This window comes from Diabrotica undecimpunctata, chromosome 1 (genome assembly GCF_040954645.1).
Source record: "Diabrotica undecimpunctata isolate CICGRU chromosome 1, icDiaUnde3, whole genome shotgun sequence".
Taxonomy (NCBI): Eukaryota; Metazoa; Arthropoda; class Insecta; order Coleoptera; family Chrysomelidae; genus Diabrotica; species Diabrotica undecimpunctata.
This window is the reverse complement of record NC_092803.1, coordinates 182581117-182593867: the sequence shown is the minus strand read 5'-3', so window position 1 is coordinate 182593867 and position 12751 is coordinate 182581117. Positions and strand designations below refer to the sequence as shown.

Genomic DNA, 12751 nt, shown 5'->3' with positions numbered 1-12751 from the left:
ATTAACCTCTGATCTAGTTTCATTCCTAGGAAGGTAGTTGATTCAACATAAGTAATAGGTACCGAGTATAAGGTGAGATTAGGTGGTAGTATAATGTTTTTTGCTAAAGAAAATTGCTTTTGTTTTGTTTAGAGATCTGTAGACCACATCTGTCTGACCAATTTTTTAGTTGATTGATAGCGGCTTGTATATATCTGGTAAGTGTTAGAACATTTTTCCCTCGAGAAAATATGATGAGATCATCAGCATATAAGCGTGCTTTTACTAATGAACTAAAGGATTTAGAGATATTATTAATCGCAATAAGGAACAATACTACGCTTAGTGTGGGATACCATTAATTTGTGTTGTTTGCTCTGAACAAACATTATCTACACGAACTTTAAACTCATGAAATATTAGAAAATTTTTTATAAACTTAAGGATGTTACCTTTGATTGACCATCTGGATAAGTTTTGTAATATGTCGGATCTCCAAATTGTATCATACGCATGAGTTATGTCAAAGAAAACTGCTAAACACTCTTGATTGCATCCAAATGCTTCGTGAATTTCGGATTCTATGTCAACTAGATTATCTAAAGTAGACTTTGATTTCCTGAAACCACTTTGAATAGGGGTAAGAAGTTGTTTGTCTTCTAGATACCACAGTAGTCTATTGCTTAATATTTTTTCCAGAATTTTACATATAGAACATGTTAGCGAGATCGGTCGATAAGATTTAACAAGCCTTCTATTTTGTTGTTGCAACATTTTGATTTGTTTGTTTTTCTGTTGAAATAATTTGTTTACTACCACTTTATATTCCTGATCTATGTTAGATGATTCTTGTTCCACAAAGTCACCAAGATAATGTCTTCGCTTTTTCAATGAAGGATCTTTCTAAGGTAGTTTCCTCTAGAATTTCTACTGGAGTCTTTATGATATTAGATTCACCCGTTGTTATATTTATATTTTCACTTTTAGAGCCTGTTGTTTTGTCTATGACAGTTTCTTTTTTTACTGAAAATTTTCTGGTTTTAACTTGCTTAATTAAATAGTTTGGAAAATCGAAAATGCTGGGTACAGCATTTTTTGAGTTGTTTTTTTGAACTCCATCCGCTATTAATAAACGAATCCGCCGTGAAATTCTTGGAGCAAATTTTAGAACTATTTGATGGTTTACAATTTTCACGACGCATCGCTATAATCAATTTTTTCGCAATGATGAATCTTTAGGAAATCTAAAACAGCATATTTACTTTATTCTTCAGTTTTCAAAATAATTATAAAATAAAAATTATATAGGACTCTCATATGTGTCTATTTTAAACACTTTGGATGCTAAGTGCGTGCCAAATTTCTGGTAGGTTTTCCAAATTTAATTTATAATTTTTTTTGCCCATTAAATGATATATCTGTCTCCTTTTTGTGTCGCTTCGTACAATTAAATGCACTGAAAGATAATATGATAATTTAAAAAAAATAATGTATTGAAACATTTTTAAATTGGAACTTAATGCTTATAAAAAGTTTGCAAATACCTATAAGCACTTCTAGTTTCTTACGTTCTCTGCCATAAACTGACGTCACGGTCACGCATAGCTGCGCAAAGCAATTTATGTTTGCTTCACACTTCGAAACAGGGGGTATAGCATACGGTGTATCTATATAAGCTTTAATGGTCTAAGGAATAAACAGATATTTACTTGACCTAACGGGATATTTTTCGATAAAATCTTTTAAAGGAATTGCAGCGGGTAGATGAATCTTCCGGGGTGGAATAACGGGAATTTTATTAGCATGTCCAACAAAATGATTTATTGAGAAAATACTTACAAACGTTAAACTTATCTACCGAGTATTTTTATAAAATTTTCTAAAATAAACGGAAATTAGACTAAATGCTACGTTCGGTTTTTTGACACATTACACAAAAATTAAACACGTAATGTACACGAACATATACACTGAGTTTAGGTATAGATACTGTTTAAGAAAGTATACCATGTTCTTTACGGACAATGAGAACATTAAATTACGTACAGGATATCCCACGAGAGGCAATATAAATATACTTTGTGACGCCAAAAATTGAGCTCCTTATAGAGTTACTGTGCAAGAATTTAATTGAATTATTTTGAAAATAATCTAATCTCATACAAAAATACTAACAACGAAAGCAAGTATCCACAAAGAACCATCTGAAATAGGTATGTAAACTCTCCAATTGGTAAGCGCCTTTCTTTAGTTAACAATGTCCAATCTGGTACTGTAGTAAGATCTCTCGTCCATTTTTGTATCAAACCAGCAGATACAATGTCTTGAATTTTTTTGTTGAACTTTTCCAAAAATAAAAAATCCTTTGTCGTTATGAGCCCGATGGGTATGCTATTAAGAAAGTCAAAACAATAAATAGATGAGATATCTACTCTGGGGGCATAATATTGGGTAAAAACTTTAAAAGTTAAAAATGCTGAATCTCCTTCAGCTACATGCTTTAAACAACTGACATAATCATGACATATTATTCTTCTTTGTTCAATGAGTGCCTTTGGAATGCCATCAATTTCATCTTGTGTCAAAAATTTGTAAGATATGTAAAGAAGATAAGTTGTTAAATTATGGTCATAGATTTTTTTCATGGTGTCGTATTTCAATTTAGATTTTTTGCTTATCAAAAAACTAGTGATGCTGCTGGTGAAAATGTTATTACAAAGAAAAGAAAAAATAATTAGTAATGCTATCAAATATCTTAAAAAAGCAGTTTTTGGTTGTTTTGTGATAGATACGGCGAATAAAATCGATACCGAAGAATAAATTATGTGGTCTAAAAAGTCTCGAAAGTTTCTACGATGCTTCTGTCTACGATTTACCAACCATATTAATAATGTTAATAATAAAAAGCATAGTAAGAAAAGCGCCAATACTTTTTTTTGTATTGTTGGAGTGCGTTGCTGATCCGCTTTTCGAGGAACGCACCACACTAACTGGTGTTGGTAAAAAGAATCGCTAGAAGAAAAGAACAGCATTCTTTCATAAGTTTGAAAAAAACTGCCAAATATTATATCAATTTTTTTTTCATCTAGTTCAACAAATTCTCTGGTTACTGTCCCGTTGCGAAAAACGTCGCCTGTGCGAACAGGTGTATTGGTAGAAATGATCGATGTGTGGCCGATTGGGGTATGATTGATTTTAAGTTTTAGTTGTTCAGCTAAAGTATTCACAAGAAGCATTTCCATTCCAGGATTATTAGGATTTACAGTGCCATTTTCCATTATTATGAATGGCGGTATTGGCTGGAATCTTGTTTGGATCGTGAACCTCTCTCTCATTTTATCAGATATTTCATCGTACGGGAAATGTCCTTTTAAACCTTTACCGTTTTCACACGAATACTCCAATAAGGAATTAGAAAATTCATAGTATTTAAAAAGAAAATAGTAATAAATTTTAAAACGATTTGAATGTTTTTCATCTAGTAACATTACTCGAATCCTTTGGAAACCCTCTTCTAAAAGGAGCTGAAATATTTTATCGGCAATTCCTCTGGGGTGTTCAAATGCTTCGGAAGAGAATATTAAAACATCCGCTCTTGTGTTCCAGAAAGGACATCGCTTGATGTTTAAAATAGTTTTTCTTAATTCTTTAAGTAATGTAAATTCTATAACTAGATATGTAGAATCTCTGAGCTGGTTTTTATAAAACAAAATTTCTTTATTCGATGATATAATCACATAAGTTAGGTTTTGATATCCCAATAATACTTTCCACATTGATTGTCTTAATTGGAAAAACCTTAATGCGTTTTCGTATATAAAAGTTATGCTTTGATAATAATCTCTGAGATGAAGTTCCAAGCATTTATTTAGAGATGATTGATTCGTGAGTGATTCTGAGTAATCAACCTCCAATTTCGAATCAGCGTAACAGAATAGCAATATTTCACAAATAACAGCCACCACCAACATTTTAAAAATCTTTTCCTGAAACATTCAACAAATAACACTAAGCTTTGTTTTATTATTTAAAAAGTTAATATAATCCTAACGCTCTAATTAAATACACAATGATCATTTAACTCCATTTACATTCCAACATTCCAATTCTAGTATTTTATTATTTAGTTCCAAAGGAAATTTTTGTGGTATTTGATATGTACACAGGGTTGTGAAAAATTCTGGCACCAGAGTACTTTTTTTTAATGGACATGTCATATATTTTTATTAAGAAATATATCATTATGAAATGCCATTGTGGTCTGTATTTTTTTGAGCATTCTTCAAATTTGTTTGAAGTCACGTTTCCTGTAGTGCCTTCATCTTGTATTTTTGAAATAGCAAAGTAGGTTGAGTGATTTGTGATAAAAACATATAATTTTAATAAAAATATTTTTTTAGTTTAAGTTAAAATTGACTTCAACATAGTAAACGATACGTTACTGGGTGTCAAGTGAACGCCATGATTGAGTTACATATCTCTCTCTAACTTGCGGCTTCGATTGTTTACTGTTCTTTTCTACTGGTCAGCGTTGTCATGTTTTGTTAGATACTTTAACATGTTTCTTATCTATGAATATTTGACTGTGTGTGAATTATTAATACACAAGTTGATTATCGATAATCAAAACGTTGCAACAGTGTTAAAAAAGTCATAAAATTCAATTATCATTTCTTACAACTTAGTGTTTACAATTTTGACACAATACAATAGTTACAATAAATATTTATTTAGCGCTTATAGACAATTTCACAAACAAATACTAAAATTGAAAAAAAGTATCCACATAATGGTATGTAAGATATTTTCAAAAAATGTACAAGCTTCATGGGCATAAATTCAATCTTTAACTTAGCGTTGTCATCTTTGACGAGAACTTCCTTGATCCACTTATTTATTAATCCTGATGACTGCATCAACATGATATTGTTGTCGAATTCTTCAATATACATAAAACCTTTTCTCATTATGAACGAGTTATACATATCAGTCGGATACCGAAAGAAGTAAATCGAGTCTTTATAGACGTTATCAGTAGAAACCAGATAATGTGTATTGAGTCTTGTATTCAACAACGCTGAGTGTCCTTCTGCTACTAACTTTAAACAATTAGACGTGTTTTGGCAAGTAATCATTCTCTCTATAATTACATTTCTCGGTACATCATTTACAATTTCCTTACTAAAATACCTTTCGGTGTTTGTAACTAGGTAAGTAGATAGATTGCTGTCATATATCTTCTTCATTGTATCGTACTTTTGATTTGGAATCATAATTAAACTACTAGTGATTTGACCTGTTATTAAAATACTGCATAAGTAGGAAAATATTATTAATAAACCAACAAAGCATCTTAATTTCTTTGCTTTTGGGAAATTCGTCACTGATGCTGAAAAACATATAGCCAAACCGTTTAAGATTACAGTCCAAAAAGACGTTTTTAGCTTGTTAGGTTTTTGGTGTTTATTTATCCATTCGATAAGTGATATTAATAAGACGAAAGTCAAAATTAACCCAAACATAACCTCTTTCTGGATATGAACACTGACCGATTTTTCATCGTGTTTTGGTACGCACCATACTAGGCCATCTTTGTGAATATATATGCTAGGAGTAAAAAACTCTATTCTTTGAAGCGTGGAAACATATCCACCAGCTAAAACATCATAACGTTTATTAAATAAATCAATAAACTCTCTTACTAAAGTTCTATTGGGAAGTACTGTACCTTTAGGATATTTAGTACTTAGTGATGTATATGTAAAGTTGACTTTTAATCTTTTGGCTACAGTACTTAAAACTTTGCCTTCTATTCCTGGTTTGTGAATATCAATAATTTTATGTTTTGTTATAATTGAAGGTGGCCAAGGATAGTACTTAATTTTTATCGGAGCGGACGATAGTCTAGGCAAGATCTTTTTAAATAACATCTCTTGTGTTAAAAAATAGCCATGTTTGCAAGAAGTTGTAAAGAAAGAGTCATGGCGAAATGTAGATGTAGTGTAAGCGTCAATGCTAGATTGATCGTCGTCTCTTGGAAGAAGAATTGCTGTTTTTGTAATATCGTTCTTCCACAAGAAATGGATTATATCATTAGCTAAATCACTTGCATTTTTAAATGTTTCATAAGAAATAACCAAAAATTTGGACAAAGGATTCCAACTAGGAAGGTCGATTATCATACAAACTAAGTCCTTAAACTTCGATACAGATGACATTTCTATAATCACATACTCAAAACTCACTTTTTTCGTTTCAAATTTAACAACATCTTTATATACACAGAGCATATAGTAAGGAATTATTTTACGTTTTGATATTTCTTCTTCTAAAAGATAACGAAATAGTGAAGTACTAGTCGATTCTTCAACAACTATCAACAAATTTTGTCCTGCCAAATTGGTGAAATATCTCTGACACACCTCAGCCACACATTTACTCATTGAAACGAACGTTGACAAATCTTCTGTGAACATTACTTCCAATTTAGACTCAACATAGCAGATTAGCAACAGTTTAATCAAAATATTCAGCATATTTAACTTGGAATATAACCGTATGACCTATAATGTTTTAATATATCTTACTGCAAAAGATTCCGTGTATGTAAAAATAGTTATTGTACCTTTGCATGTCAACGAAAATATAAAAATTTTAATATACATAAAAGTGCACTATACATATAAACATAGAGTATTTTTCGATAATATATCCAAATTTGCTCCTATTTCACAAAATCACGTTAGCTAGTTTTCACATCATATCGTGTAATAATTTGAGGCTTTCGATCTACATTTTATTTGTTTTTGTGTACAAAGTTTGTTAACAAAATAGTGACATTTCATTTTTCTTAAAAAAAGTTTTATTTTCTTCATGTCTATTTTATATTCTTCAAAATATGCCTACCGAGTAATAATACACACTTATGTAAGCAGCGCAGATAGACAGGGGGCGGTGGGCAAATTTCTCCCCCTCCTCCAATAACCTTACTCTCAAAATCATAAACGGTCCCAATTCGAACACGCAAGAGACCCTAAAAACTTCCTGCTCTTTTTACGGTCACGTATGATCCCGGAAGCCAAAAAACATAATATTTCACCTACCGTCCACTGGTGAAATTCCATTCCACTCGATTTAAATTTTCAACCATGCCGATATTGCAATTCTTTGAAGGAATAAAGGAAGATATTTAACGGTACTTCTTGGGGTAAGAGCACGCTGCTACCTGCCTATACAATTTGGATGTCATCAGAGTGGATGAGAAGAAGCTATTACCAAAGTCGCTCGCAATATTTCGTAAGCTGAAATCGCTACCTCGCAAAATACTCGCTTCGCTTATTAATATATTACATTTATAACTAAGTAATTCGCATCGCATTATTATTCATTAATATTATTAAGCCAGTCATGTATAGTAATCAGTGTTTCCTAAAACCGCAGTTATAATTTTCATATGAACACTTCATTTATTCAAACCAGCAGTGTTGCCAGTAGTTCCCATTGAACATAGAAACGACATTTCGCTAAGCAATCCTACTTGTAATAATATGTAATAGTGAAAATAGAACCAGTGAAAACCCCATATCACAGTGTTTTCAGACAGCTATCAGAAATTGCTATTTAATCTTAGCATTAAATATAAGTTAGTGTTTAATCTGTTTTTCATTCCAGCCCTTGGCCGGTGGTCCTTCGTCCTTCAATTCTTTAAATGAGTTATTGTTCAACCAGTCCACTCTAATGCAGGCTTGCATTGACGAACTCCCGCGTGAGTACGCTGACATAATCAAAGTTACTTCGCTAGCTTAGCGTACCTCCTTATAATCCAATCCTTTTTCTTACCCCGAACAGGGGAAGATCGGTTTTTTGCGGATTCCCAATCTCACTACTCAATGATATCTGTCCGTCCCCAGGAAAATAGTTGCAAGTATTTTCTTAACTGACTTGGCACTAATTAAGACTGTCTATCGAACTCCGACGAGGCCTGGCCGTTAGCGCAAACGATGAATAACAAGAATTATAGTGCAATACACTAGTTCTGAAGTTGATCATAAACGCAAACACGGTTTGCAGGAATGGTGGTTACTAGAGAATACAGTTTTCGTTTCTGTCAAGTCAGCAAACTACACATTCAGATACAAAACATTCACACACACAAAAACACACACTGGCACGACAGTGAAAGGGGTCCTCTTTCTTGCTACCGAAGTAACCTCGCCGTTGACGCAGTCAGGCGATGACAGAATCTCTGTGCACCGCACAAATTCCTGAGTCGGCAGAAGACGTTAAAACGGCTAATGGAACCAAAGTAACATTGAAATGGTAGCGTCCATCATTGATATGTCCTCTAAAACACACTGACGAAGCCTGGCCGTTAATGCAAACGTCCAATAACAGAATTATAATGCATTAAACTAGTTCTGAAGTTGCACGTAGACGTAAAATCGGCTTGTAAGAACAATAGTAACTAGAAACACAGCCTGCGTTACACTTAGACCTAAAACACAGACACAACACTCATCTGGAAAGAACATAAAATCCAGTTAGAACCTCTCACCTCCGATTCGATAATAGCTGCTCCATCTTAACAGCCTCCTTCTTTAACAAACGCCAACGACAACTTATCACAGTGACGTTTTCAGCGCTGCTTTGCCTTGTACTATGCAACACAAATAAATTCAACAGCAAACCTGAAGAGGATCAAGGATCCTAAAAGGGAACAAATCACGTTCATATCCTTTCGAAATAAAACCTTCTGCGTCCAAAGTTGGACATACGCCTCCCCTAATTTCTTCTAGTTCTGTCGGTCTCGAGCTTCTTCTGTTAGCTCGTGGTCTACAAACTGTAATTTTGTGGGTCCACCGCCCGTCATTCATTCTGGCTACATGGCCCGTCCAGTTCCACTTCAGCCATGCTATACGCACTATGACATCTGTGACGCCTGTCCGTCTTCTTATTTCTTCGTTTATAACTCTGTCTCTGAGAGGCTGTCTAAGTAGCGAGCATCCCATTCGTCTTTGTACTGATCTGAGTTTGGTTGCTGCAGCCTGAGTTAAAGAAAGTGTTTCGGCGTCGTAAGTCATGACCGGAAGCACACATTTGTCGAACGTCTTCTTTTTCAAATAATTTGGCATGTTACTCTTGAAGATGTCTGATAGAGCTCCATATGCAGCCCATGCTAAAGTGATTCTTCTTTGCAGTTCGGCACTTTGGTTGTCCCGAGTAATTTGGATTTCATGACCTATGTATTTATATTTATGAAGTAATCCTATTTCGTAGCAGTCGACTTTTGGATTTTCGCTTGGTACCAGATTTGTCATGTATTGTGTCTTTCCAAAATTTACTAGGGCAAAGTACCTTACCTATCTCACTAATGAACAGTGAAAGCAAAGCGATGCAGTCTTTATCTCCATCGGAACGAGAACAATTTATGAACAGAAAATATCGCCGAATACCACACAGAATAACTATAATGATTGCCTTGGCATCTTGAGATGGCACTTGGAGAAGAAGGTTTTTTTACTTGTAAAAAACCACCGTAGGTTGCTATTAAACTTTTCAGTTTTGACTTCAGTACTCATGCTCAGTAAAATTTTTTAATTTTTGTCTTTTGGGTGACATGTCTCTCTCGGTTGGTCCTTTGTTGTGAACTTTCTATTTTATTATCAAGGTTAGGACTTCATCATCTTGACCACTGGAGTCATTTTTTTGTGTCTTTTAAGATAAACCTTTTATTACCGATTTTAATACCCCCAACAAAAACTTTCATCTCTTATCCCATCAATCAAAGACAACATTCCAAATAAACAAAAAGAAGTTCATGAAATTCCTTGTGCAGACTGCCTTCAATATTATATAGATCAAATAAATTGTAGAATTCAAAATATTATTTATGAACATTCCATTCCGATTCAATTTCAGCTCTAGGTCAACACCATCTTCATACAGGTCACAAAATTGATTTTAAAAACTCCAGAACCATAGCCTCCATCCGCTTCTATAAACCAAGAATTATACGAGAAGCCTTGATGGGATTAAGCCGTAATTGGTTATAATAATTATATTTTTGTTAGTTTTGACATTTCGACTTCCAATCCGGAAATCATTCTTAAAAAAGGAAAAATTAGAAAATCAACTGATGTTGGAAAACAGCTTCAAAACATTTAAAAAGCAAGCCATTCATATTTTAAATTGACCCAATTGACTCCAAGTTCTGGAGTTGCCCTGGCTCCAAGCTGGCAAGTTGCCAGCTGAAGTCCGTTTGAAGAGGTATACCCTCCGGACGCTGGTACTGACGTGAGACATGGTTATATGTTGCCTGAAGTTAAATCTAATATAATCTTAAACATCAATTCACTTTTAACAACAATATGTACATTTTTGGTAACTTTAGTTTATGTAAAGGGGTTTACCCTAATATTTTGGTGGCTCAGACATGTTAACCTGCTTTTAACCTGATGATTGAATTATTATTCCGAAAACGTTTGTTATTTTAATGTAGCCCTTCTAAGGGTTCTTTTAAATATACCTACTTACAAAGAATTAAACCTCATTTTCTTTTAATTCTTTCTATGTGGTAATACAATAATTCTTCTTGTTCTCCATGCCTCCTTTTTTTGTTTATTTTGAAAATACTTATACTACTATATAATAATATAAAACTATAATAATACCCTGTATATATCAGTCTCCCGCTATTTATATCTGTAACAATTTGCAAAAATAGATGTTGTAATCTTTTGTCAATATTTTCACGTTTGTAGGATGCACTTTTGTTAAATCTGTCGATACAATATAATATCATGAAATGCTTGGATAATAACGATATGCATCAATTATTTTGAACGCTACGGTTGTTAAAACTAATACGAAAACAAAAAGGATAAATAGAAATTAGGTAAAATATTTGCAATAACAGTACTATATTTTGTTATGGAGTAGTAGCTTTGTTTCATTGGTATATTGTTGTTTTATAAGGTGTTGAATTTGGCAATTATTTTCTTTTGGTCCTTGTTCGTTCAATGATCATCTACTTTATGATCTTCGCCATCGATCAACTTATTGTTGTATCTTTGAATAATTTATTTATTTATTTATTTCCCAACAAACACATTTTACAGAATAAAATGTAATTACAAGTAGGGATTTTGACATTAGATATACCTACATGCTAAGATAAAGTGATCGAAGCGGATAGAAAGCTAGATTTAATTGCTTTGATGTTGGTGTTGAAGATATCTATGTCGCTATTTTTTTTTAGTATTATATTGCACTGCATCATCATGTTGTTTGTGGGCGGGCAGTCTCACAAATAAAAAAAACAGCCCTCTATGACTTAACCTAAAGTTAATCCTAGGTACGAAGAACTTTATGTGATTGATCAATAAGTCTTTATATTTTAAGTTATTTACAATATAATATACAAGTAGCATTGCTTGCATTTTCCGTCTCTAATCCACTGTTACAAATTTGAAAGTTTCAAGCATACTCTGGTAAGACACCAAGTATGGAAAAGAATTATAGTTTCCAACATATAGATATCTTAAAAACCTTTTTTGTACCTTTTCAATTAAATCTATATTTACTTCTGCATGGAGTGCCCAAACTACAGAAGCATACTCAAGATGTGGTCTTACCAAGGAATTATATAACATCCTAAAAGCCTTATTAGTAGCAATGTGATAGTGATCATTGAAGTGCAAGCTTTGCTGAAAATTCACACCAAGATCTTTACACACGGATTTTCTGGACAATTCTCTATTATTGATATAATAAACCATTTTAATAAAAGTTCCTGTTAGTGAAGGTCATCACTGAACACTTTTCAACATTTAGATCCATTCTATTTATTTGAAACCAATTAGATACCGCATTCAAATCTAGTTGTAATAGTTGACAATCACATTGATCTTCTACAACTCTAAATATCTTAAAATCACATGCAAACATTAAACAGGTGGAAAATTTGAGACAACTAGAAAGATTATTTATAAAGCAAACAAATAAGAGTAGTCCCAGGTATCTGCTCTGAGGAACTCCAGAAGTTACGGAATATTCCTTTGAGAAAAAATTAACTTTTATCTGCTAGGTACGAATTCAAAAATGTTAATGCATTAATTGAGTGGCCAAAGGTGCCCAGTTTTTCTAGTAATAAACCATGATCAACTCTATCAAATGCTTTAGCACAATCAGTGAAGAAAACATCCATTTGCCTCTTAGTATTTATGGCATCTGCAGTAGATTGTATAAAAATACATAAATTTATAAGTGTTGATATATCCGGTAGAAATCCATGTTGATATTGATTAAAAGATTTGATAAATAGTTGTAATAAGTTGTTATATAAAATAGATGGATAAAAAGGGATAAAAAGATGATGATGAAGAGAAAAACGATAAAAAGTTGTTATATAAAATAGATGAATAGATAATGATGGATCTTTTTCAATACATTTTATCCATATTCTTTTATCTTTACATTAGATAAAGGAAATGCTCCCTAGAGAAACATCTTAAAACCCAATTTTAAAAATGTTCAGAAAGCAAAAAATAAACATATTTAAAGAATATTGTTAAAATTCTTTATTGGTGGCATTTGGAATTCTAAGGTTTAATAAAATATTTGTTAATAACTATTATAAAATTAAAATGGTGTGTTAACAATTTGCAAAATAACTGTTTTGCCGTGACATATTTATTAACTAACAAGAATTAATATTTTTTAATACACTAACGCATTAATTACGCAGGGTTATTAACGTGTTGTTAGATTAACT

The 12751-nt window shown here is 32.6% G+C and overlaps 1 protein-coding gene across 1 annotated transcript in view; it reads left to right on the top strand.

Moving 5' to 3' along the window:
* LOC140432673 (uncharacterized) overlaps nucleotides 1-12751 on the top strand; it is a 110567-nt gene that overhangs the window by 57724 nt on the left and 40092 nt on the right. The window lies entirely within an intron of this gene.